Below are 24,124 nucleotides of genomic sequence, written 5' to 3' on the forward strand. Positions count from 1 at the left end.
AAAATACAGTTCATAGATGGAACGGATTAGACCAAGTGTGAAATGTAATGTGAAAAAAAAAAAAAATAGGAAAGACTACCACAGGAATGTTTTTACATGGGAGAAGCATCAAGAAAACATATTAACTAGGCCAATGGATTAAATCAGGTTTCTCACGGTCAGACTCTGACAGCAGAAAATATTTCTGAAAGCAGTTTGCTATGTAATCTGACAGGAAGCAGAAATCCAACATAATCCATAGATTGCATAAACAAGTAATACAGGAAAGGTATTGTCTTTGCTGTATTAATTAGTAACTTGCATCAACCTACCAGCACTACCTAGATCTCACCTAGATATTAAGATCAAATCAGCTTTTCTCCACTACTCAATCTCCCTTAGTAGTTGAGCAATGCATACAGAATTACTGGCTTAACTAATGCTCCAGACACTGCAGTTTATAGACCTGCACAAGTCCTCCTAATCATCTTCTCACGCAAATTGAACAGAAAAATGCAAAAAGAGGTTTCATGCAGTTCTCAGTCATTGTGCTTTGTCCTTGCTAAAGGAAGGACTGCATCTCTACACAAGACACAACCATCACCACCGTTTATAGACAAATCAAGGTAGCACGAAACACAGTACAAAATGAAGTACAGAAACATGAAGTATAAACAAGCACATAAGTATGCATCTAGGTTCACATTTAAACAAAAAAAGTAATATACAAAACTGTAAACTAAGATCCAGATAAATTGCTGTATTACATAATATCATGTACAAGGGAGCAGCCAAGTCTGATAAGAAGTAAGGTTTGGACAAGTCATGCAAGTTCTTCATGTGTACTTTTCATTCATTTCCAGGTCCTGGAACACACAGAGTGTGGGGGTGAGACTATCACAGATTTTTTAGTTTTCTACTAGGATTTTTTCCCTCTGAATCATTGTTTCTATTCAGCCTCAACAGACCACTCCTACTAAGAGAAAGGGTTGGGAGAGATCTGGAGAGATTACCCAGTTCTAGTCTAAAGCTCTCACAGAAGCCACGTCTCTTCAGACTGACTATTTCCAGTCTATAAACTTTAACACAGCCTTAGCATAAACTGCCGCACAGACCAACTGCCTTAAGGGACAGTTCATGCTCTCACTTCAACACTTCCTGAACTCTTACCTGAGCTGACCCAACGCAAAAAACAAGAAACACAACTAGTCACCTTTTTGTCGGGTTTGTGAGATAAATTAGTTAATTGGTTTCAGCAGGACTCATATGGAGGAGAGCAGGGTTCAGGAAATGGAAACAACCCCTTCCAGCAACAGTAAGTAGTTACAACAACTAACCCAGTTTCAAGAAACCTAACTGGAAACAGGATGCCTGGAAAGCTACCATCATATTCTTTGTTCTGGCCTGGCCATGAGGCCTCAGAACTATTTTTATTTCATCATTTTAAGTCCCACATTTTCTTCTTTCTTGTAACGATTCATTAAATTCTTAGACTAACGAAGTACTTCAACAGTTATGACTGCATAAATAAATCATAATAACTGAGAGTACTATAAATGTCTTCAGCTTGACAACCATTACTGGAGTTGAGTGAACAGTAAAAGCAACAAATTTGCCTTGAGCTGTTAGTGTAAATTTTTTAATTCTGAAAGTTAAAGAAAATCTCACAACCTTCTTACCCTTATCATAGTTAACAATCATAGCAGTCTTTCCTACATTTGCATCAAAAAAGAATAACCTCATGACATGCTTGGTTTCCAAATTCACACCTGAATTCACCTTTCAGCAAAGTTCATTGTTTAATCAACTTTTCAAAAAGAAGAGAGTTACCTTCTATAATCAGTTTATTTATTTAAATTATTATTATGGTACTTGCATAGACCTTCAAAAACATAAGGATCTGTAATATTAAGTTTTTAATACTTGCCACCCTTTGAGAAAATCTAGCACTGGATCTATGATATCCCAGAGCACACAACAGTTTTCAGCTACAACAGTCTAGTTATTTAAAATTCTCAGAGAAACCTCATGGAATAGGGCCTGTGGCAGCTGCTACGGAACTATTGCTGATCTGTGAGAAATACACGTAATATCTGCAATTCAGATATCGGTGAAAGGGCCTAAAACTACAGTCAAAGAATACATAAGACATTCGTACATAAGACAGAGGATACATAATATATCTATCAAAGACTTCATCTTTTTAGAGGTGAGAGGCAAAGCAGAAAAGGGAGAGAAATGGGTGTAAAGAGAAAAGAAAGGTGAAATGGGTGTCTAATTGAAAAAATGTTGTCAGTGATCTGACAAAAAAGCAAAGGACCTGACCTTTTTTTGGAAAGTTTGGTTTTTCCAGATGACAAGGATTTATCAACAGGAAGGAAGTTTTCAGTTGTTGTTTAGGTAGTGCAGGTCTTTATCTAGTTTCTTTACATCTAGTTTTTGTCTCTGTACAGGCAGCATCACAGAGGAAAGGAAGTACTTACTTATTAGCAATAATTATTGTCCAAATTAATACTTCTGGGGACTCTTCTTCCTCACTTTCATTTTGAAGCCTAGGTAATTCCTGAAAGCAGAAGACAAAAAGACAACAATTAGTTTTTATCCTTATTTATCCATGTTTTCATTCTTTGACTATTATATGCACCATTCAGTAGATGCATGCACTCATTAAAAATATTGCTTAGAATTTTATATGATTGTGATTAGGTGATTTGCAGTGAAACTTTTATGAAAACAGAAATTAATACTCTTTAACAACCTCTATTTACACTGAGATATGAAAAAATAGAAACTGTTTGCTTCATTGTCAAAAATAACAACAAAGGTTAAGTATAGACCCTCAAGGTGTCTATGAAAACAAATGAAGAAAGTGAGGGGAGGGAAAGCAGTGGATTCATTCGGGATATATATAGCCAGACTTTAGGAAAAGACCACTGAGAAAAATTATAGGATCAGTATCCTAAGACCAGATGCCAAAAATTCAAATAGCAAACTCCTCAAACTGAAATAGTTGCCACATGGAAAAGAACAGGCTATACCTTTAAAATAGGTGTAAGCAAATTAAGTTGGTCTGTACCACTTGTTTATTTGTGTTTGCATAAAATATATATAGTAGACCATATATGACGTAGTAGACTGCTTTGAACAAAGTCTTACTTTTGGGTTATCAAGGCATTAACTTGTTACGTCATTTTATAATAGTGGTCTCGCTAATTCGGAATGGCTGTATACTACTGAACCAAGTGTTGATTGTTGGTCATTTAACAGAAAAGCAATCAAAAGCTGCACATATCAGACTCTGAAACAGCAATAAATTGGATGTTGAAAAAGCTAATTTGTGAACCTGACTTCAAGGAAAGGGATAAAACCGGGGAAGAAAAATAAATAGGAAACCGATTAAAATAACAATAGTACCAGGAATAGAAGTGAAGAGAAAATGATAAATGCTTCAGATAATTGCCTTTTACTGCAAAATTAGTCTTATTTTTGAATGAAAATTTATTTTATATCTTGAAGAGAAGCTTTAGCAGCTGTACTGTTAAATGAACACTGTGAACTAGCAACTCTAAAAATCTCTAAAGCAGCAACAGTGATAAAAAAGACTGAATTTTGTATTTTCTTTTTTATGTAATAAATTATTTAGAGATAAACAGCACCTATGAGGTCAGACCCCATGAACTTTCAAAAACAGAGTGCCTGGAGAAAGAGTGAGAGAACCCATTTTCATTTCCATTTGAGGTTGATACTTCGGGTATACTTCCGCTAAGAATGTCCTCAATAAAAAGGACAGAGCATTTCCTGGGATAAAGCATGTCAGAAATCAAAACAAAAAATACAACACTGTTAACCCCTGCATAAAAAGTAACATCAGGATTTTAGCTTTACAGGAAAACTAAACTAGTTATTTTATTGTACTTGTCATCAAACAAGTTACACGACCTGTTTCATAAAATTTGAGAGGTGAAAATATCAACTGGAGGTGAAAATATCAACTGAAGGTGAGCCAGGAAGCCAAGCAAACCTACATATGGAGCCCACCTGTTCCAAGCCCTCCAGTGAACCCATTAGGGCACAGTCTAGAATGATGGTTACTTTTAATTTTATATGAAGCATTATGCTGTATTTTTCTTGTAAGTCCGTATTTGCTACCCCAATAACAGGTAGAAGGTAGTATATTATGAGAGCTATATGTGTAGAAAAGTAGATTTAGACAGACTGGCTCAAAGTAAACAGGAAGTAGAAATGTTTACATTTCATATAATGCAAATAACTACTAACAAATGTACAAGTTGGTTTATCTGTAAGCACCAGAACTATGGGCAATACCAATAGGCCAGAATCCTACCAGTCTTGGCAATTCACCATGCCCTACAAAAAAACTCCCCAAAATTTTCAACTCTGTTGTCCTAAAATACGCAAAAAACACAGGATAATAAAAAAACATGAATATTTGGGTCTTTTTATTCCCACACTAACATACCATCAGAGTGAAGTAGCTATTTAACACCTGTTGAAAAAGTAGAGGGGTTGAGGTGAAAAAAGTTCCAATGTTGTTTATACCTCTGATCTGGAAAATTTGTCCAGAACACAAATAATTTAAAAAAAAAAAAATACAAATCAGTGAAATATGTTGAGCTGGTTTAACAGAAAACAGTCACGCTTAGCCTGGTCAAGTCATTTGCAGCTCCACTTAGCAGATGCTACCTGTATGACAATAAAATTTTAATCGGAGTTCTGAGTATTGCTTTGCAACCAGCTATGCACTGGTTTTAGAATATTTTCCTGTAGCCCATTGTCTGCTCAGAATAACTCACAAATTAGTAACAAATGCTATATTGAAACCAAGATGCAGGAGACCAGCATTTTTTTTTCCATCCATAAATCTATTACTAAGAGGAATAAAATAAAGGTCTTTTATTTTAAGACAATCACGATTAATGTAAAGTAACTGTTTCAGGATCTTTCTATGGAAATGTGGAAAAAAATAGCCAACTTACTCCGAGGCATTCAAAACTTTAAAACTACCGAAAGCTAACAACTTTCCAGCCTAATATTGCTAATGCATCCATGAAAACAGAATTCCCTTTATAATGTAAAAACTCCAACAATTTTGAAAAATCTTTGCATTTGCTTTTCAGTCACCTAAACAGTATTTACAAATATCACTAGATAAACTAAACAGTGGTGCCTTCCAGATACGTCTGCTCCACTTTCAGAGACCTTTTTGGAGACAAAAGTCATGAAATTAATTTGCAGATAGTAAATCTTAGTTATACTCCCAATTCTGATTTTGAATTCCTTGGTAAACATAGACTAGTTGTTACCTTTTATTTTTAGAAAAAATATATTCATCAAAAAATATATCCTTATAAAGGGTTCAATACCACCTGGAGTGTTTAATCCAGTTTCTTGCATTACAAGAACACACTCAAAACAATGTCGAAAACATTTAATCAGCACTTTTCATGTAATTTAAATTGAAATTTAAAAATATGCAAATCTTGCATACACAACAGCAAGAGAAGAGAATTCAAGGATGTCAGCCACACTGTAAGTGCCTCCAACTACTACAGAAGCATTAGCTGAAAATACCTACATCACCTCAACAATACAAAAGAGTGAAGCAGGGGGGAAGAAAAAGGGAAACACTTCTGTCCTCCCTTCCCCCTCTGACTGTGGTGAGCTGATTGAACACAGACACTAGATCCATATATGTGGTCAGGAGTACTTTCCCAATATCACAGGAAGAATCAGACACATCACTCAAAATCTCACTTTTAGTCAAAGGCGAATTGCCTCTGCTTCAGAAAAAGAAATTATGCAGCAAAAATACAAAAATTAAAAAATAAATATTCCATTCTGATATCTACAGGACAGCAGTGGTAGCCCTGAAGAATCAAATTTGTAAAACTGGAAACTTTATGACAAATAGCAATCAAATACTTTCTTGGTCTCTTTCTCAGAGATTTCTATTACTCCAGTAACAAGAAATATCATATGTTCTTTTTTAATTTCTGACTCCAGGATCAATCTTATCACCTTACACAGCCTTTTTACATAAATATATAAAGTGTCATATTGAACCACTGAGTTTCTTTGTCCTCATTACCGATTTTGTAACAGTAGACCTCACCCCCTGATTTTCACAAACAAGATTTATCATTAAGTTTTTCCTTCAGTTGTATTTATTTTGAGTTGTTTCTCTCATATATGACCTCACACCCAATAAAGACTATTCTTATTTCCTCCTAGGCTCTATTTGCCAAATTCATAGAATTATAGAAATGTTTAATATTGAAAAGACCTTTAAGATCATCGAGTCCAACTGTTAACCTAACACTGCCAAGTCCACCACTAAACCATATACAAAGCACCACAGCTACAAATCTTTTGAAAACCTTCAGAGACGATGACTCAACTACTCCCCTGAGCAGCCTGTTCTAGTGCTTAAAAACCCTTTCCATGAAGAAATTTTTCCAATCTCAGCCTGCCCTGGTGCAACTTGAGGCCATTTCCTCTTGTCCTATCACTTGCTACTTGGGAGAAGAGACCAACACCCTCCATGCTACAACCTCCTTTCAGGTAGTTGTAGACAGCGATAAGGTCTCATCTCAACCTCCTTTTCTCCAGGATAAGCAGCTCCAGTTTTCTCAGTTGCTCCTCATAAGACTTGTGCTCCAGGCCCCTCACCAGCTTCATTGTACTACCTTGGACACACTCCAATACCTCAACACCCTTCTTGTAGTTGAGGGGACCAAAACTGAACACAATATTCGAGGTGCTGTGTACAGGGCGACGACCACTTCCCTAGTCCTGCTGCCACAAGCCAGGAATGCTGTTGGCCTTCTTAGCCACCCGGGCACACTGCTAGCTCATGTTCAGCTGGCTGCCAAGCAACACCCCCAGATCCTTTTCCACCGAGAAGCTCTTGAGCCACTCTTCCCCTAGCCTGTAGTGTTGCATGGGGTTGCTGTGACCCAAGTGCAGGACCCACCACTTGGCCTCAGCCCATCAATTCAGCCATTTCAGATCCCTCTGTATGGCCTTCCTACCCTCCAGCAGATCAGTTTTCCCACCCAACTTGGTGTCATCTGCAAACTTACTGAGGCTATACTCAATCTCCTCATCCAGATCATTGATAAAGAGATTAAACAGAACTGGCCCCAGTACTGAGTCCTGTGGAACACCACTCAACACAGCCGCCAACTGGATTTAACTCCATTCACCACAACTCTTTGGGCCCGGCCATCCAGACAGTTCTTTACCCAGTGAAGAGTACTCCCATCCAGGCCATGAGCAGCCACTTTCTCCAGGAGAATACTGTGGGAAACAGTGCCAAAGGCTTTACTAAAGTCTAGGTAGAAAACATCCACAGCCCTTCTCTCATCCGCTAAGCAGGTCACCTTGTCATAGAAAGAGAACAGGTTAGTCAAGTAGGACCCGCCTTTTGTAATCCCATGCTGACCTACCCTCATTGCTTGGTTGTCTTGTATGTGCCACGGGATGGCACTCAGGTTGATATGCTCTATGACCTTTTCCAGCACCAACATCAGACTGACAGGCCTGTAATTCCCCAGATCCTCCTTCCAGCCCTTCTTATAGATGGGCATCACATTCACCAACTTACAGTCAACTGGGACCTCCCTGGTTAGCCAGCACTGCAGATAAATGATTGAAAGTTACTTGGTGAGCACCTCCACCAGTTCCCTCAGTACCGTTTATTTCATTCTTCTTTATGAAGGCAAGTTCAACTTCAGCATAACCACACTAACAGTTCTTACTGTTCCAAATGACTCGATCTTTTCTACGTGCAAATGTGATCAGAGCTATAAACCATCATAAGCGCAAATCAACCAACACTTTATTGGCTGGTCCTAATGATTTTTTTTAAAAGCTAGAAACCAGATGATGTGTCTTAGAATTGCCTTACTCTCACAAAGGCACATCACCTGAGAATGAAACAGATGAGGATCTGGGCCATACGACGATGACCTACCTCTGATTGCCAGCCTAGTTATACCAGGAGTTCTTGTCAGCGCTCAAGTATGTGAATTTGCAATTTATTTATTTTAATTAAATCACTTTCTATTACTCCAAACACATAGATAATCTCTACTACTAAGTATAATAATCCTGCCTTCTCTAATATTAGCAATTTCAGAAGCAAACAGACCAGCTTGTTAGTGAAGTCACTTGCTTACTTCAGTGCCAGCACTACAGTTACAAGTAGCTGGCAGAGAAGCGACTAAACCTACATTAGGAAAAATATTACAAGAAAAGAAGCAGTTTAAACAACAAAACAGCTTCAAAAATCAGCTAAGTTGTTACACTGACTGTTTTTAATGGTTGGTAAAGAAAAACAAATTATAAACTTTCTTTCTGTAAGCCAAGTGAAGCTCAAAATGTGCTTTTCAGTTTTAAGACAAGAGACACACAGTTATTTAGCTGAAAAAACAAACTTGATTTCTCTTATACCCATCAATTGGCCTGGCATTATTGTTAGTTGCTGATGCTAAGCAAGTTTCCTTAAGCAAATATGGAAAGAGAATACATCCCAGGGGAACAGAGGGAAATATTAACATTTTTAATAAATATAGTTGAAGAGGATAGATATAAGATTATCTGTATATTTATTATGTACTAAATTTTTTATTTTAAGATTCTTTACTGCTAAGAGCAAAAGAAAACGTGGAATATAGTAAATTCATAATATGCAAGGATCAAAGCCAAATCATCTAATTTCTACCGCACACTCAAGAAAGGCTCTTAGGAATTAGCTGTTTTGCAATGAAGTGCACAGGATTTTTCTGCAGCTCAGTTTTCTGGAGATGGTTCCCCTTCAAACAAGTTTTGACTACTATAGGTCTGAGAACAGCATAAAAACGTTCAATTAAATTCTACTTTAATCAAACAAGATACAGATTTGGAAGCATTATTCCTCAAAATTCCTTAAAACAAGGCCAAATGACAGATTTCCTCACACTTTGTTTTCCTTATCATAGAATCACAGAATAGTTTGGGTTGGAAGGGACCTTCAAAGTTCATCTAGTCCAATCACCCTACAACTAGATCAGGTTGCTCAGAGCCCTGTACAGCCTGGCCTGGAATGTTTCTGGGGATGGCACATTACCACCTCACTGAGTGAGCTGCCAGTGTTTCACCACCCTCATTGTAAAAAATTTCTTCCGTGTGTTCAGCCTGAATCCCCGCTCCTTTAGTTTAAAACTCCTATGCCTTGTCTTAATGTAACAGACCCTGCTAAAAAGTCTGTCCCCATCTTTCTTGTAGGCCCCTTTTAAGTACTGAAATGCTGCAATAATTAACGTCTCCCCAGAGACAATCCCAACTCTCTCAGCCTGTCCTCACAGCAGAGTTGTATCAGCCCTCTGTTTTTGTGGCCTCCTCTGGCCTCTCTCCAACAGGCCTATGTCTTTCCTGTACTGAGGACTCCAGAGATGGACGCAGTGCTCTAGATCGGGTCTCACCAGAGCAGAGGAGCAGAATCACCTCCCTCAACCTGCTGGTCTTTTGATGCAGTCTTCTGGGCTGCAAGCGCACATTCCTGGCTTATGTCCAATCTTCCATCCACTAGTACCTCTCCACAGGGCTGCTCTCAATCCCTTCATCCCCCAACCTGTACTGACACAAGGGGTTGCAGGACCTTGCATTTGGCCTTGTTGAACCTCAAGATATTTGCATGGGCCCACTTCCCAAGCTTGTCCAGGTCCCTCTGGATGGTGTCCTGTCCCTCAGGCATGTACTCAGCTCAATGCCATCCACAAACTTGCTGAGGGTGCACTCGATCCCACTGTTGATGTCATTGATAAAGATATTAAACAGCACTGGTCCCAGTACGGACCTCTGAGGGACATCACTTGTCACCAGTGTCCATCCAGACATTGTGCCATTGACCACTACTCTCTGGGTGTGACCATCCAGCCAGTTCCTCATCCACTGAACAGTCCTCCAATCAAATCCAAACCTCTCGAATTTAGAGAGAAGGAAGTTGTGGGACACCATGTCAAAGGCTTTACAGAAGTCCAGATGGACAACATCATAGCCTTTCCTTTGTCCACTGATGTAGTTACTCCATCGCAGAAGGCCACTAGGTTGGTCATGCAGGACTTGTCCTTAGTGAAGCCATGCTGGCTCTCTCAAATCACCTCCCTGTCCTCCATGTGCCTTAGGATAGCTTCCAGAAGGATCTGTTCCATGATCTTCCCAGGCACAGAGGTAAGGCTGACAGATCAGTAGTTCCCAGGGTTCTCCTTTCTAACCCTTTTTAAAAATGGTTGTGATGTTTCCCTTTTTTCCAGTCACTGGGGGCTTCACCTGACTGTCATGACTTCTCAGATATCAAGGAGACTGGCTTGGTAACCACATCAGCCAGTTCCCTCAGGACTCTGGAGTGTCTCTCATCAGATCCCATAGATTTATGTATGTTCAGGTTCCCCACGTGGTCACGAACCTGATCTTCTCTTACAGTATGAGGGACTTTGCTCCCCCACAGTCCCTGCCTTGCAGTTCATCCATTCAAGAAGTGTGGGAAGACAGCTTGCCAGTGGGGACTGAGGTAAACAAGTTGTTCAATACCTCAGCCTTCTCTGCATCTGTTGTTACCAGTTTACTAGTCTTGCTCATCATTGGGGCACACATCACATAGGTACATAGGATTTTGCCACTTTGACCTTGTTCTAAGCGTACAGCATTTTTAATGTCACAAATAAGAATTAGGAGTAAAATTCAGAATCATAACGTGCTTATCCTTACCAGAAGAAAATATAGAACAGTTGCTGTAAGGTAAAAATTCCCTTTAAATTTTCACATATCATAGCTTCTCAAGGCATAAATCAAGAAGGGTCCACAAAAGTGATACAGTATACAGAACAGTACGTAATCAACTGATTTATTTCATGGGAATATTAAAAGGCCAAGTTATTTAATAACATCCCAAATATAAACATATTTTAAATCTATCTGCTTGCTTGGGTAGATCACACAGAATGTAATCCACTAATCACAGAATCACAGAATGGCTTGGGTTGGAAAGAACCTTAAGCATCATCTAGTTTCAACTCCCCCTACCATGGGCAGGGACAACTTCCACCACCAGACCAGGTTGCTCAAAGTCCCATCAAATCTGGCCTTCAACACCTCCAGGGATGAAGCATCCACAACTTCTCTGGGTAACCCGTTCCAGTGCTTCATCACCCTTGTGGTAAAGAATTTCTTGCTTCTAATCTAAATCTACACTGTTTCATTTTAAAGTCATTACCCCTTGTCCTGTCACTACCTGTCAAAAAGTCCCTCTCCAGTTTTCTGGTAGTCCCCATTTAAGTGCTGACAGGCTGCTATAAGGTCTCCCTGGAGCCTTCTCTTCTCCAGGCTGAACCACCCCAACTCTCTCAGCCTGTCCTCATAGGAGAGGTGCTTCATCCTTCTGATCATCTTCATGGCCTCCTCTGGACCCTCTCCAAGAGGTTCATGTCCCTCTTAGGCTGGGGTACCCAGAGCTGAACACAGTATTGCAGGTGGGGTCTCACCAGAGCAGAGTAGAGGGGGACAATCATTTACTTCAACTGGCTGGTCATGCTTCTTTTGATGCAGCCCAGGATATGGTTGGCTTTCTGGGCTGCAAGCACACATTACCAGCTCATGTTGAGCTTTTCATCAAGCAACACCTCCAAGTCCTTCTCCCCAGGGCTGCTCTCAATCTATTCTATGTCCAGCCTATGACTGTGCTTAGAATTGCCCCAACCATTGTGCAGGACCTTTCACTTGGCCTTGCTGAACTTCATGGAGTTCACACAGGCCCACCTCTCACGCCTGTTCCTCTGCATGACATCCCTTTCCTCCAGCATGTCGACCACACCACACATCTTGGTGTAATCTGCAAACTTGCTGAGGGTGCACTCAGTCCCACTGTCCACGTCAAAGAAAAAGACATTAAACAGCACCAGTCCAAATACCAACCCTTGAGGAAAACCACTTGTCACTGGTCTCCACTTGGACAACGAGCCATCGACTGCAACTCTTTGAATGTGACCATCCAGCCAATCCCTTATCCATGGAGTGGTCCATCTGTCAAATGCATGTCTCTCCAATTTAGAGACAAGGATGTCATGCAGGACACTGTCATATGATTTGTACAAGTCCAGATCAGTGATGTCACTTGCTCTTTCCTTATCCACCAATGCTGTAACCCAGTCGTAGGAGATTACCAAATTTGTCAGGCACAATTTGCCCCTAGTGAAGCTATGTTGGCTGTCATCAATCATCTCATTTTCTATATGCCTTAGCATGGTTCCCACAAGGATCTGCTCCATGATCTTGCTGGACACAGAGATGACACTGACTGGCCTGCAGTTCTCCAGGTCTTCCTTTTTTCCCCTTTTAAAAATAGGGGTTATGTTTCCCCTTTTCCAGTCAGTGAGAACTGCACTGGACTGCTGTGACTTCTCAAATATGACGGACAGTGGTTTAGCAACTTCATCTGCCAGTTCCCTCAGGACCCACAGATGCACCTCATCAGGTCCAATGGACTTGTACACCTTCAGGTTCCTTAGATGGTCTCAAACCTGATCTTCTCCTACAGTGGGAGGTTCTTCATCCTCCCAGACCCTGCCTTTGCCTTTTACAACTTGGGTGGTGTGGCTCTTGCCGGTGAAGACCGAGGCGAAGAAGTCATTGAGTACTTCAGCCTTCTTCATATCCTGGGTAACCAGGTCTCCCATTTCACAATGTGACACTGTGCAGTTCTCAACTTCTTTCCTGCTCCCCGCCTTCAAGACACACTGGCCCAATGACTTGATTCATTTTTCCTTTTTATTAAAAAAAATACACATGACCCTAGCTGACATATCCAAATATTCCCAGAGGACACTCTTATTCGGCGTCCGCAGCCCTACATTTTTCACTTTATGAAGTTTCATGTATGCTACAGTGACATTGCTAATACATTACAGACTAGCATGTGTAGTGCAAATTTGGGAAAAAATTAAGGAAAATGCTGCAAGCACTGGACATCAGTTCTCTTAAATCCAGGAGAACATACGTTACATTTCTTTTCCCCAGAGTCCCACTTCTTCTCAGCCATGTGAAGTGCCATCTGTGCTTCACATCCTGGCAAGCTAAAAATCTGATGTTATTCATATCACCACTGAGCAAATTAAAGGTAAAGTCTGCCCTTTCTAATAAAATAACAAGAGTTACAAATGGCAATCTAGATCACGACTCCAAAGTGATGAGTAGTGAGCATGGGGGCCATAGTGAGGAAAAGGTGACAAACAGTAGACTATCTTCAGAGCTTCCTTGATCTCTGTATGTTAATACAAAAACTATCAGGAATAAAACAGGAGTAGCTGGAAATCTCAGAAAGTAAACAAAAACATGACTCACCTGACAAAACACATTTAGTGAGATACTAAATAAAGTTGGAGGGCATACTTGGCTCAAGAATGAGAGATATAGATGGTGGAGCAGGAAATCTTACCTTGAAGATCTAAGGTTTGCATACTTGTTCTGAGACCCAGAATGCAACAGAAGCCAAATACTCCACATAACATTAAAATGAGAAAGTAAGAAGGAAAGTATAGATCTCCTATAAATTACCAATGAAGAAAATTTAAGTGGATGAGGCTTTGGAGAGACTGTTGAGAAAGGTTGGTTGTGGTTTTTTTTGGTTCTTCTATTTTGTTTGGGTATTTTTTTTTCTAGACAGCTAGCAGAATCATTCAAAGCACAAGATGAATGATTCACAGGATAGACCTTTCAGGAAGCAGATCATAGATATAACTGAGTTAACCTCTAGCTGGTAACTGGCTTGACTATTGGCTTTACAGAAGTTAACCTAAAAGGTTACATCAAGATACTAATGCTTGAAACTTTCCCAGACACCGAAAAGCAAATAACCATATTAAAATAAACCCTGAAATACTTTTGATCAATCAAGGCCAACCACACTCTTCCAACCTCTGGAAACATTCTGAAAGGTTATCAAACAGCCAGGACAACTTCCAAATGGCACTATGCGTGCAGCTACCTGTTTGAAGGCTGAGAGACAAAGAGAAAGGACAAATCTCAGTCCATGTCAGTTGTCCTCAATAGCAGACAATAGTCCACTTTATTAGTGTCAATGCAGCCAAAAAGGGATTTGAAATCAAACCAGCTTCAGGAAACAAAAATTAAATGCAGATAAAGTCTGGAGGAGTACACAAAACCAAGAAAACAGCAAAGTAGTAACCGTCTTTAGAAATTCAACCAGAATAATATGGAAATGTGGAGGCAAGGAAATCACACAGAGAGAACACTCTCTCTAGACACAGGTTACTGAAAGAAAAGGCTGAAAAGAGCTGTCAGGAAAGCCCAATTTAAAAAGTTGTTAAGTGAGAATACAGACAACATAAAGACATTAAGGCAAAACCTGTTCTCTCAGTAAGAAACAAACTCATGTTTGAATTTGAGGAAGGAAACTTTTTGCAGTACTACCTCATGATTATTTGTTATGAGTACAGTAATTAGTTCAAAAGAGAAAGCCTATGCTATCAGAAGAGAAAGCTATGAATACAATGTTTGACAATCACAGAAAAAAAAAAAAAGGGAAGATTTCAATCAACAAGCTTCACAGAAGAAAAAAGACAGTACCATGCATGTCACTGAAAACTATTGTGTTATTGAAAACACAACAAAAAGTAATGTGGCTGTAAGCCAAAAACAAAATTTTTTTTTCTATTTCTTATTTATATAAAAAAAATCTAGAGGGCCTTTTTATTAATTATGAGGGATTATTTTAAACTGTGGGATTTAATTCAGCATATCAAACCTCAAATAAAAGAGATAAAGTCTTTAAAAAATTAAAAAACATACACATTACCACCCACTACAAATACTGGTTACCCCTACAAATGCTATTACTCAGTCTTTTAGAGAGAAATTTATATTGAAAGAGAAGCGAACACACAAGAGAAATACCAATGCCAACAGAATTACTAAGAATCTTTTATGTATGTACTGAAACAATTCATGTAGTAGCAGATTAAAAGAAAGAAACAGCATCTTCTATTGTGCTTTAGATGTCTACCCTTTTCCTTCCTCTTTTTTCTTCTTTCTTAAAAAGGTAACTTCTTCAAACGTGCCCACAGTGAGCACACAGCCTGATATTGCTATGGAAATTACACTAGGAATTAATACATAATTTCTTCTTTCATTTTGAGTGTTTTCAACACGAACCAAATAAAAATCATAGCATTTTATTCCAAAGTCTATCGTCAAATAGCTTGAGTGACTCTGCTTTTATTAACTGATTGGTCAAATAGCAGTAGGGTGACAATAACAAGACTGTGGTCAACTTCACAGCTGTGCAGATTTCAAAGATGGTATCAGTTGCATACTGCTGCCATTGCTGCTCCGTGGGAAGGCTATGACCAGATGCAAGCAGTGTTCAGCATCCAGGAAGCTGAGAAAAAAGGGAGACACAACACTGCTTCCCTTGAGGTGAGACCATGCTGCAGCTTCATGCTTAGCAGACACAGGCTAATCAAAGGTAGATCTTCAAACAAAGGTCAAGAAGACTATCAAAGTTGAGATTCTAGCAATTAAGATCAAAGAAGTGGTCAGGGATGTTCAGCAAAAAAAATTTGAAAGACCTCTTTGAAATTTGTCTGTTAGGTGGCTGATGGTGCCTGATAATGAATGAAGCTGAAAAGATGAGCTGAATATCATTCCATTAGCATGAATACTACACAAAAAATATGCAATTTATATATTTCAGAACACCAGAAAATACCTTTGAAACTATTCCTAAATAGTACACACAAAGCTTTATAGAGCCTAAATGTTAGGGAAAAAAACATGTACTAATACACATTTCATTCCAGAGAGCTTTCAGTCTTTTAAGTTGCTTGTATTTGAATAATCTTTGATATGTCTTTTCCTTGAGCGTGCTTCACCACAAACAGACTAAAATAGTCTGATATTAAGAAGAGACTATTGCTAAATGTATGCACAAAGGTTCCCTGTGAAGTGGTTATTTTTCTGTCTCCCACTTTTACTATCCATTAGGCAATCTTGCATTCCTCTCTTATTCCTCTGATGCTTAATTTATTACGGAAATTTTTAGAAAATTATACATATGTCTTCCCTACTTAGGGATAAAAAGCAAATATCATTTTTAAAGTTACATGTAGAGTTTAATCAAGTTGAATTTCATCTTTTTATCTCTTTCATTCTATAATGTATGCAGGAAAGCAAACGGACTCACTGCAATGAACTTACTGTGGATTAAATGCTCTGCAACTGAGAGATCTTAATTCATTCCCAAAACAAGTATATATCGGTAGCAATTCAGGTTTCCCTGCGCTATGCAATGACCGAGGCACAAGCTACCCTATGTGACCAGGATTAGATATAATCTACTATAATTATAATAATTTTGTATATATGTATATCTATATGTGTATAATATGGATGCATATAATCTATACCCTATGTATAAGCTAATTCTCATACAGCAAAGGACTTCATAAATCATAACAAGCATTGCTTCTGTTTTTCTTCATTACAACAGCTTCACTTAGCCAATAGATCACCCTTTCCCACAGCAGTCAAGAGGTGCTGACAGACACCATGCAAAAAGACAAGGCAGTACTCAAACACCAAGGGATATGGAATTGTGAAACTGGGTGTTCTGCTAAATCCTGATCCCAGCAAGAGGACAGGAGGAAAGGAAAAGGTAATATATAGAAGAATTCAGGGAAGCATGAAAGGAAAAAACATTGAGACAACGTTAAAAAACATTGAGATGTAATCTGAAGCCTGATGTAAAAGCACATTTTGTAGCAGCTTTCACTATAGACTTAGTTTTACAGAGATACAGTTTGAGATTCATACTGTCCATCACTGAACTCATCAGAGAGCCTACTGGATAAAGAAGGACAAAATTGTCACTACACTTCATGCATTTCCATTGGGAAACAGAAAATCTAGAGCTGAAAAAGAGCAAGATGAACCCAAGAAACAAAATGTTTAGTTGAGGCTCAAAGTGCAATCCTCAAGAACTGATAACTCTTCTTTACAAGTATCTTTTCTCCGCACGCTACATATGATGACTGAGTAACTGTCACCAATTACACACACATAAAAAGTGCAGTCAGGGAAGACAAGGCCCTGCAATAGTATAAATGACATTAGAAATCACAGTTCAAAAGACAATATTCCATTTTGGTTTACCACGTTCCAGCAGAAACTCTTCAGTCTGATGTGTTACTAACACACCACAAGAAGTATTTACACTGATTATTCTTAAATACTGTTCCGGTGTATTATGGTTTGGTTTGTTTTTAATGTTATTTCATACCAGCTGTGCATACCTGGGACTATCCACCTTAAAAATCACAGTAAGTCTTCACACAGCACATCCAAACACAGCTGAAGAATTTTCAGATGGAAATCCACAGTTCACAGCTTTTTTTTTTTCTCTCTACAATCACATTTGACCTAACATATAACTAAAAAAATGCCATAATCAAAGGGCTCTGAGCTCTAGATGCCCTTCAACACCAGGCAATGGCAGTCAATAAACACCACATTGATGCAACATTTTAAAGCATCAACCAAGAAAAGAATTGTCCAAAGGAACATTCCATACACTTCCATTCCAAAGCACTTATGATTTCAAATAGCACAGTTAAAGCTACCATCTCTTTTGATAAGAGATACATCTAAGCCAGATAAGGAAATAATCAATCTCCTTGCGGTTGATTCTGCCAGGGAAGGTAAAAGTTTAAGCAACAACAATACTACCCATTTGTAAGAGACTTCAGGAGAAAAGCTACTAACAAAGATTAATCTAAAGATTCCCTGTTCGTTTATGATTTTGAAGAGCACTTGAATTACAGAAATGGCATACAATAGCATTAGGCACACAAGCTATTCTTTAGTACCCTAGAAGTCAAAACAATTGAAAACCGCTCAACAAACAAAAACTGTACTGACTAAATATGTTTGAGTTGCAGGTGTCACTGAATTACACCCACTATTTACAAACATCTCAGCAGGAAACTATAACGTTCATACACTCCCAGGATGCACCTTTTCCTTCTAACACAGTGTGGGCATATTGCAACATTTCACATCAGTGTCATGAGAAAATATGTTTAAATAAACATTTAAAGGTTGTGAAAAGTGTTTCCAAATTTACATTAGCTATATAAACATGAAGAAAGTCAGAGGAAGACTGTTTAGAATCTATATCAACTTTTGTGACAGCACTCTGAAATTAACAAGATACAGTTCTGCTTCCTATTTTTCACAATTATTTTCAAAAATAACCACGTAATTGATATTTTGGTTGACACTTCTCATGCGACACTAAATCATACCTCCATGTACCAGCTCAGATTTTTAGAAACATTAAAAACGAGTCAAATAATCTATAAAAACAGAAAGCCATCAAGATTTATCATTTATTTTCCTAAATAATCTGTAGCAAAATACGAAGTATCATACAGGTGCCTTAACCAACATGGCATGTTGCACAAGTAGGGAGGGGACAGTTTCTGAAAGGATGTAAGATTAACATGCTATCTATATTCCTCTTCTTAGTCTGTCTTACTAAAACAGTCATCTTATTAAGCCATTTGTTGTCAGGCCTTTCTTACAGAGATCCAGAAAGTACACTGTACCATCTCTCAGCTTACCTTGACTCCAGTACTTCCCTTCAGGTATTTATATACATTGACAAGATTCCCATTAGCCTTCTCTCAGCTAAACAGTCCCTAACTCTCTCAGTCTTTTCTCACAGGACAGATTCTCCAGTTCCTTCATCATCTTCACAGCTCTTTGCAGGACCCTCTCCAGTATGTCCATGTCTTTCTTGTACTGAGGAGCCCAGCACTGGGCACAGAACTGCAGGTGTAGACACACCAGTGCTGAGTAGAAGAAGGAAGGATCACCTCCCTGAAACTGCTGGCAACACTCCTTCCAATGCAGCCCAGGATCCCGTCAGCATTTTTTGCTTCAAGGGCACACTGATGGTTCATGTTCAACTCGGTACCTACCAGGAACCCCAGGTCCTTTTCTGCAAAATTGCCTTCCAACCAGTCAGCCCCCAGCAAATGGGATTGTTCCTCCCTAGGTTCACAACCTGGCATTTCCCTCTGTTGACCTCCATGAGGTTCCTGTCAGCCCATTTCTTCAGCCTTTGGAGGTCCCTCTGAATAGCAGCACAACCCTCTGGAATATTAGCCACTGCTCCCAGTTTTGTGTCATAGTGAACTTGCTGAGGGTGCACTCTATCCCCATCATCCAAGTCATTAACAAATATGTTATAAAGGACTGGACCCAGTATTGACCCCAGTTTTGACTGTTAATTACTGGCCTCCATGCCAGTAATCATCACATTCTGGACACAGTCATCAAGACACTTTTCAATCCACCTCACAGTCTGCTCATCCAGCCCATTCTTCATCAGTTGTTCTATGACAATCTTATGGGAGCCGGTGTCAAAAGCCTTACTAAGGTCTAGGTAGACAATGTCCACTGCTCTCTCCTTGTCTACCAAGCCAGTCATTTCATCACAGAAGGTTATCAAAGTTGGTGAAGTATGACTTCCCCATGGTGAACCCATGCTGACCACTCCTGATTACTTTCTCATCCTTCACATGCCTGGAAATGCTTTCCAGGATTAGTTGTTCTATCACTCTTCCTGTGATCAAGGTGAGGTTGACCAGTCTGTAGTTCCCTGTGTCCTCCTTCTTGCCCTTCTTGAACAAAGGAGTGACATTTGCTTTCCTCCAATTCTTCGGTGCTTCTTCTAATTGGCATGAGCATTCAAAGATTATTGAGAGTAGCTTCACAACAGTAGATCCTCCATCTACTGTCTAGATATAGCCAAAAAAACAACTTAGGAAAGAGAGTAGGATGCCAAAACAGAAAAAAATACCATTACAAAAGGGCAGTGGACTCGGGTATCCCCATAATATGAAACGTTTTCTAGGAAAGATGGCATGAGTGTTCCCTGCTTAAATAGCAGAACTGTAGAGTAAGAAAGCATAGATAAGCCCTCAAAGTGAGACCATGGAGAAAAAAATTACACTTAGCAAAGAAAAAAAAAAAAAGAGTTTGTTTCAGCAAGGAGTCAATCAGAACAATGAACAGACTGATACTGGAGACATTCATCCAGCTAACTAATCCACTTAGGTAAGCATACAGATTAGATGGTTCCCCTTCTATGCTCCTGAAGAACAACCAAGCCTGCCCTAAACAGCCATAGCATTCAGATAGTGAAGCTGAGGTTGACACAGTTGGAATAGCAGATGTACTCACAATCTACGTATGAAAAGGTGCCACAAAACTGAATATGTAGTTGGTCACAAAATTTTAACTGTTTTTGTAAGCAAGGACAGCCTGACCTTATGTCCTGTGGGACTTTAGAAAACAGTGGTCTTGGAAGTAAGCAAAAAAACGTTCTATAAAACTGTGTCCCAAACTCATTCTGTGGAGGGTCTAGGATCACAATATCTCTGGTTGAGAATATCAGAATATCTTGTTACATCTCAAGACATGGTTTTACGACCTTGCTGTCAGATTTCAGTACTTGGGATATCTCCTATTCTTGGCCCAATAGCTTGAACTCCAACTAGGAGATGTGTGTTCAGCATGCCTGAGGATAAACTGCAAGCAAGTGATTTTGTGCACACATACAAAGATCTGAAGGGCAATCAGCTGAAGAAAGACAATGTTCTTTCAGCACTTCTGTAGACACAGAATCTACAGAATTATTATCTATCATTACCTATGCATGACACTGCAATACGTTGTACAGGAAAATCCAAGAAGCATTTTAAATCCTGCTGAAATCTCTGTATCTTACATGTATATCTAGCTCCTCGAGAGACCAACACCTCTTTGCTCTAGGTTGTACTGAATCTCTCATCCTCTAAGAGCGCTATCCATTGTAATCAGGTGAAGAAGGATAAAAGGGCTTTATCACGTGCATTCCAAGGTCCTGCTGTCACTGAAGAAAAAAAAAAATGACATCAGAAGAAACCATTAACAGCCTCCTAAGGGTCAACATCCCCTGCTCCCTAGGAAGTACACAAAGTCTATTCACATCTGCAGAGTTTGAAGGTGTTGTTATAGGGTGTAATGTAAGCTGTCATATTACCCAAATTGCCATCCATCTTTACAGCCTGGTAGGGCAAACTTAACATTATTGATACTTACTCCAGCACCACTTCACTGAAGCTAAAAGACAACAAAAGTGGCAGAGAGAACATCTAAGAGTTAAACACAAAATCCAGAGCACTGACTAGACATCTGCAATGAAGAACTCAAGGAAAGCATCTTCCAATGCCACTGTGTCCTAAACAGTGGGCTACAACAGAGGAAAGGTGTAATTCATACTGCCATAACTGCTATAACTTGAAAACACCCCAAGCAATGGACAGATCAAAAAGTAAGATGTTGTTCTACTAAAAAAAAAAAAAAAAAATCCCAGCAGAATTATGAAACAGACTTAATAAACAGAAATGTGAAGACATGCATCCAGAAGATTGTGAACTGTGACTAACTCTTTCCAAACCTTTTAAAAAGGTAAAAAAAACCAGACCACATAAAAAGAAAGTGCAGAGGCTATCCAAGCATAGTAAGCCTTGGTACAACACCACAAAGGTGTCTCACTGAAATAAAACCATAAATAGGGGAAACAAAATAATGAATATATTTTTAAAAAAAACAATATTTTTCTTCTGTGAATTTAAACCTTGCCCTAAATAAGGAACAAATGCTTGCAGCTGAGAAAAACTAAAGACTGAAGACATAAGACTAAAACCCAGTCTTATACAACTCAGAGTGAGAGAAGAAGAGGAGGGAGAAAAGAGACCATCAACACGCTACATATGCTGCAACAGCAAAAATTGTTCTGTCTCAAGCATACACTCATTTGCTGATTGTCAAAGAGAGGAAGCTGCTTAGCCAACACCCAGAAAGAGACAAGATGTCAGCTAAGTACAGCCTATCAGAAAGCTCTACACTTGTTTCAGGTATGTTACATGTTTTATCATCATAGAGGCATGGAGCTAAAGACAAAGGCTACAGGCAATATGAAAGCTCACATTTTGGAAACAGATCAACAGAAATCTCCTTATAGGCAAAGACGTTCAAGAACTTCGAGCTGAAAAAAGCTTGACAAATGTGCTTATACCCATACAAATCAGACCTACCATAAAAAGCTACCATGACATTGTGCAAGTTCTAACCAAATTATGGTGGAGTTCAACATAAGTAATTTAATAAACTAAAGATGAACATTGGGAGGTTGTTGGAAAAGAATTCTTACTGTTCTTTTACAAAACCTTTTGGAAAAGCAATGCTTTGAAGAAAGATTCTAATAAACAGCAAGTCAGAATCAACTTCTGTAAGATACAGCAACGTACCAAAACCTTCTAAAAAGTGTTTAGCTCGCAGAATTAATAATGTCATGGTGATACACATTGCTATTAACTGTCTCACAAAAGAAACTCTCTATTACTAGAGAAAATTATTCACCTTACCACTATAAAGTTATGAAGCAAACATATAATGAAAGCAGGCTCCTAAAAAGTATTTATGTTCAGAATTAATATTGCTATTATAAAGCAACTGTAGCAGTACAAACTTCACCAAAATCTAGAATTACCAATACCTGCAGTGTTTACTTTTATTTTTAATCTATCACACCTCAAAATAAAATATGTAAATTATGTTTTATTAATATCTAATATTTGATGGAAATAAGTAAAATGGTTGACTTGCTGGAAACTATGCTTTGCTACAGAAATCACTACTTGTCTTAGGAAGGATCCCTAAAGACTACAGGTTAGCAAATACATATAAAGGAGCAAAAACTTCACAAAAAGGTCATTTAAAGACTTCCTCACACAGCATCTCATACTTCAATAACTAAAATTAAAACAAACAAACAAAACAACAACAACCACCACCACCACTAACAAATCCCCAGGCTCCACAGCCTGTCATTTAACAATAGGTCTTTGCTACAGTTAACTCTTTAGATTTGGAGACTTGTAGCCAAAAGTCTTCCAATACAGTTACTCAGTTCCTTGTATCTTAGGACTGCTTCTCTTCTTTCATTTGTCCCCCATCCCCACTTTGAAAATGTGGAAGAAGAAGGAAAGGAGGAAGGGAGGGGGAAAAAGAACAGAACGAAACAATAATTATGTGAGGGAACTGGTATTTCATGTATGGGGAGGAGGGGGGACACACCTCAGAATTGATTGCAACTGATTTAACAGATAGAAAATCACCACCTTGAAATGACGCATTATGAGCTACATAACATGAATTTATATACATATCATGACAAATGACCCAGAAACTTCAGCTATTTTTAAGGCTGCCAGATATTTCCTTGTAGAAGATTCATTTTTCATTTTCTTTTAAGTTGCCAAAGGCTTTCCAGTATGACCCATTCTGTGACATGTGTCCATCTCAAAGATGAGCTACTTGAGTGTAAGCAAAACACTTTGCAAGTAGAACATTTTTCCCCTTTCCAAGGAAAGCTATAGAAAAATACACTTTCACCACATTGCAAAAGTCAATTTTTACTTTAAAAAGTTTAATCACTTGCATGCTTTAAACTCCACATGTATCCTCCTAAGGGACAGCAAAATGCACATCCTGACACACAAATGATGTTTTTGTCAAGTTCACTGTAATGTTACTGTTATTGCTTTTCTGTTGATATGTTATAGCTGAGTCACCTACAGATTCTGTCTGTAGTGACTGCATTCCAGTATAAGGCTTCCGAGAGCTAAGCATTCACAGTTGTAGACTCACAGGGTAATACAGGTTGGAAGGGATCTCCAGATGTCCCTAGTCCAACCTCCTACTCAAAGTAAAGTCAACCATGAGATCAGAACAGGTTATTCATCTTCATCCAGTTGGGTCTTGAAAACCTCTAAGACAGAGGCTTCTCTGGGTAACCTCTTTCACATCTTAACTATGGTCATGGAGAGAAAGTTTCTCCTTATATCCAGTCTGATCCTTCTTTGTTTTAATTTACGACCACTGCCTCGTGTTCTCCCACCAGACGCCTCAGCGAAGGGCCTGACTACATCTTCTCAAAGATCTCCTCAAAGACACCAGC

The 24,124-nt window shown here is 38.9% G+C and overlaps 1 protein-coding gene across 2 annotated transcripts in view; it reads right to left on the reverse strand.

Annotated features, from left to right (window-relative positions):
• Positions 1-24,124, reverse strand: part of FUT8 (fucosyltransferase 8) — a 128,525-nt gene that overhangs the window by 98,306 nt on the left and 6,095 nt on the right. For both annotated transcript variants that reach the window (XM_065839813.2, XM_071809117.1), the window contains exon 2: positions 2,463-2,542. The gene's annotated coding sequence lies outside the window, so the exon portion shown is untranslated. The remainder of the gene's footprint in view (positions 1-2,462; positions 2,543-24,124) is intronic.

Source organism: Patagioenas fasciata, chromosome 5 (assembly GCF_037038585.1).
Source record: "Patagioenas fasciata isolate bPatFas1 chromosome 5, bPatFas1.hap1, whole genome shotgun sequence".
In the NCBI taxonomy this organism is placed as follows: Eukaryota; Metazoa; Chordata; class Aves; order Columbiformes; family Columbidae; genus Patagioenas; species Patagioenas fasciata.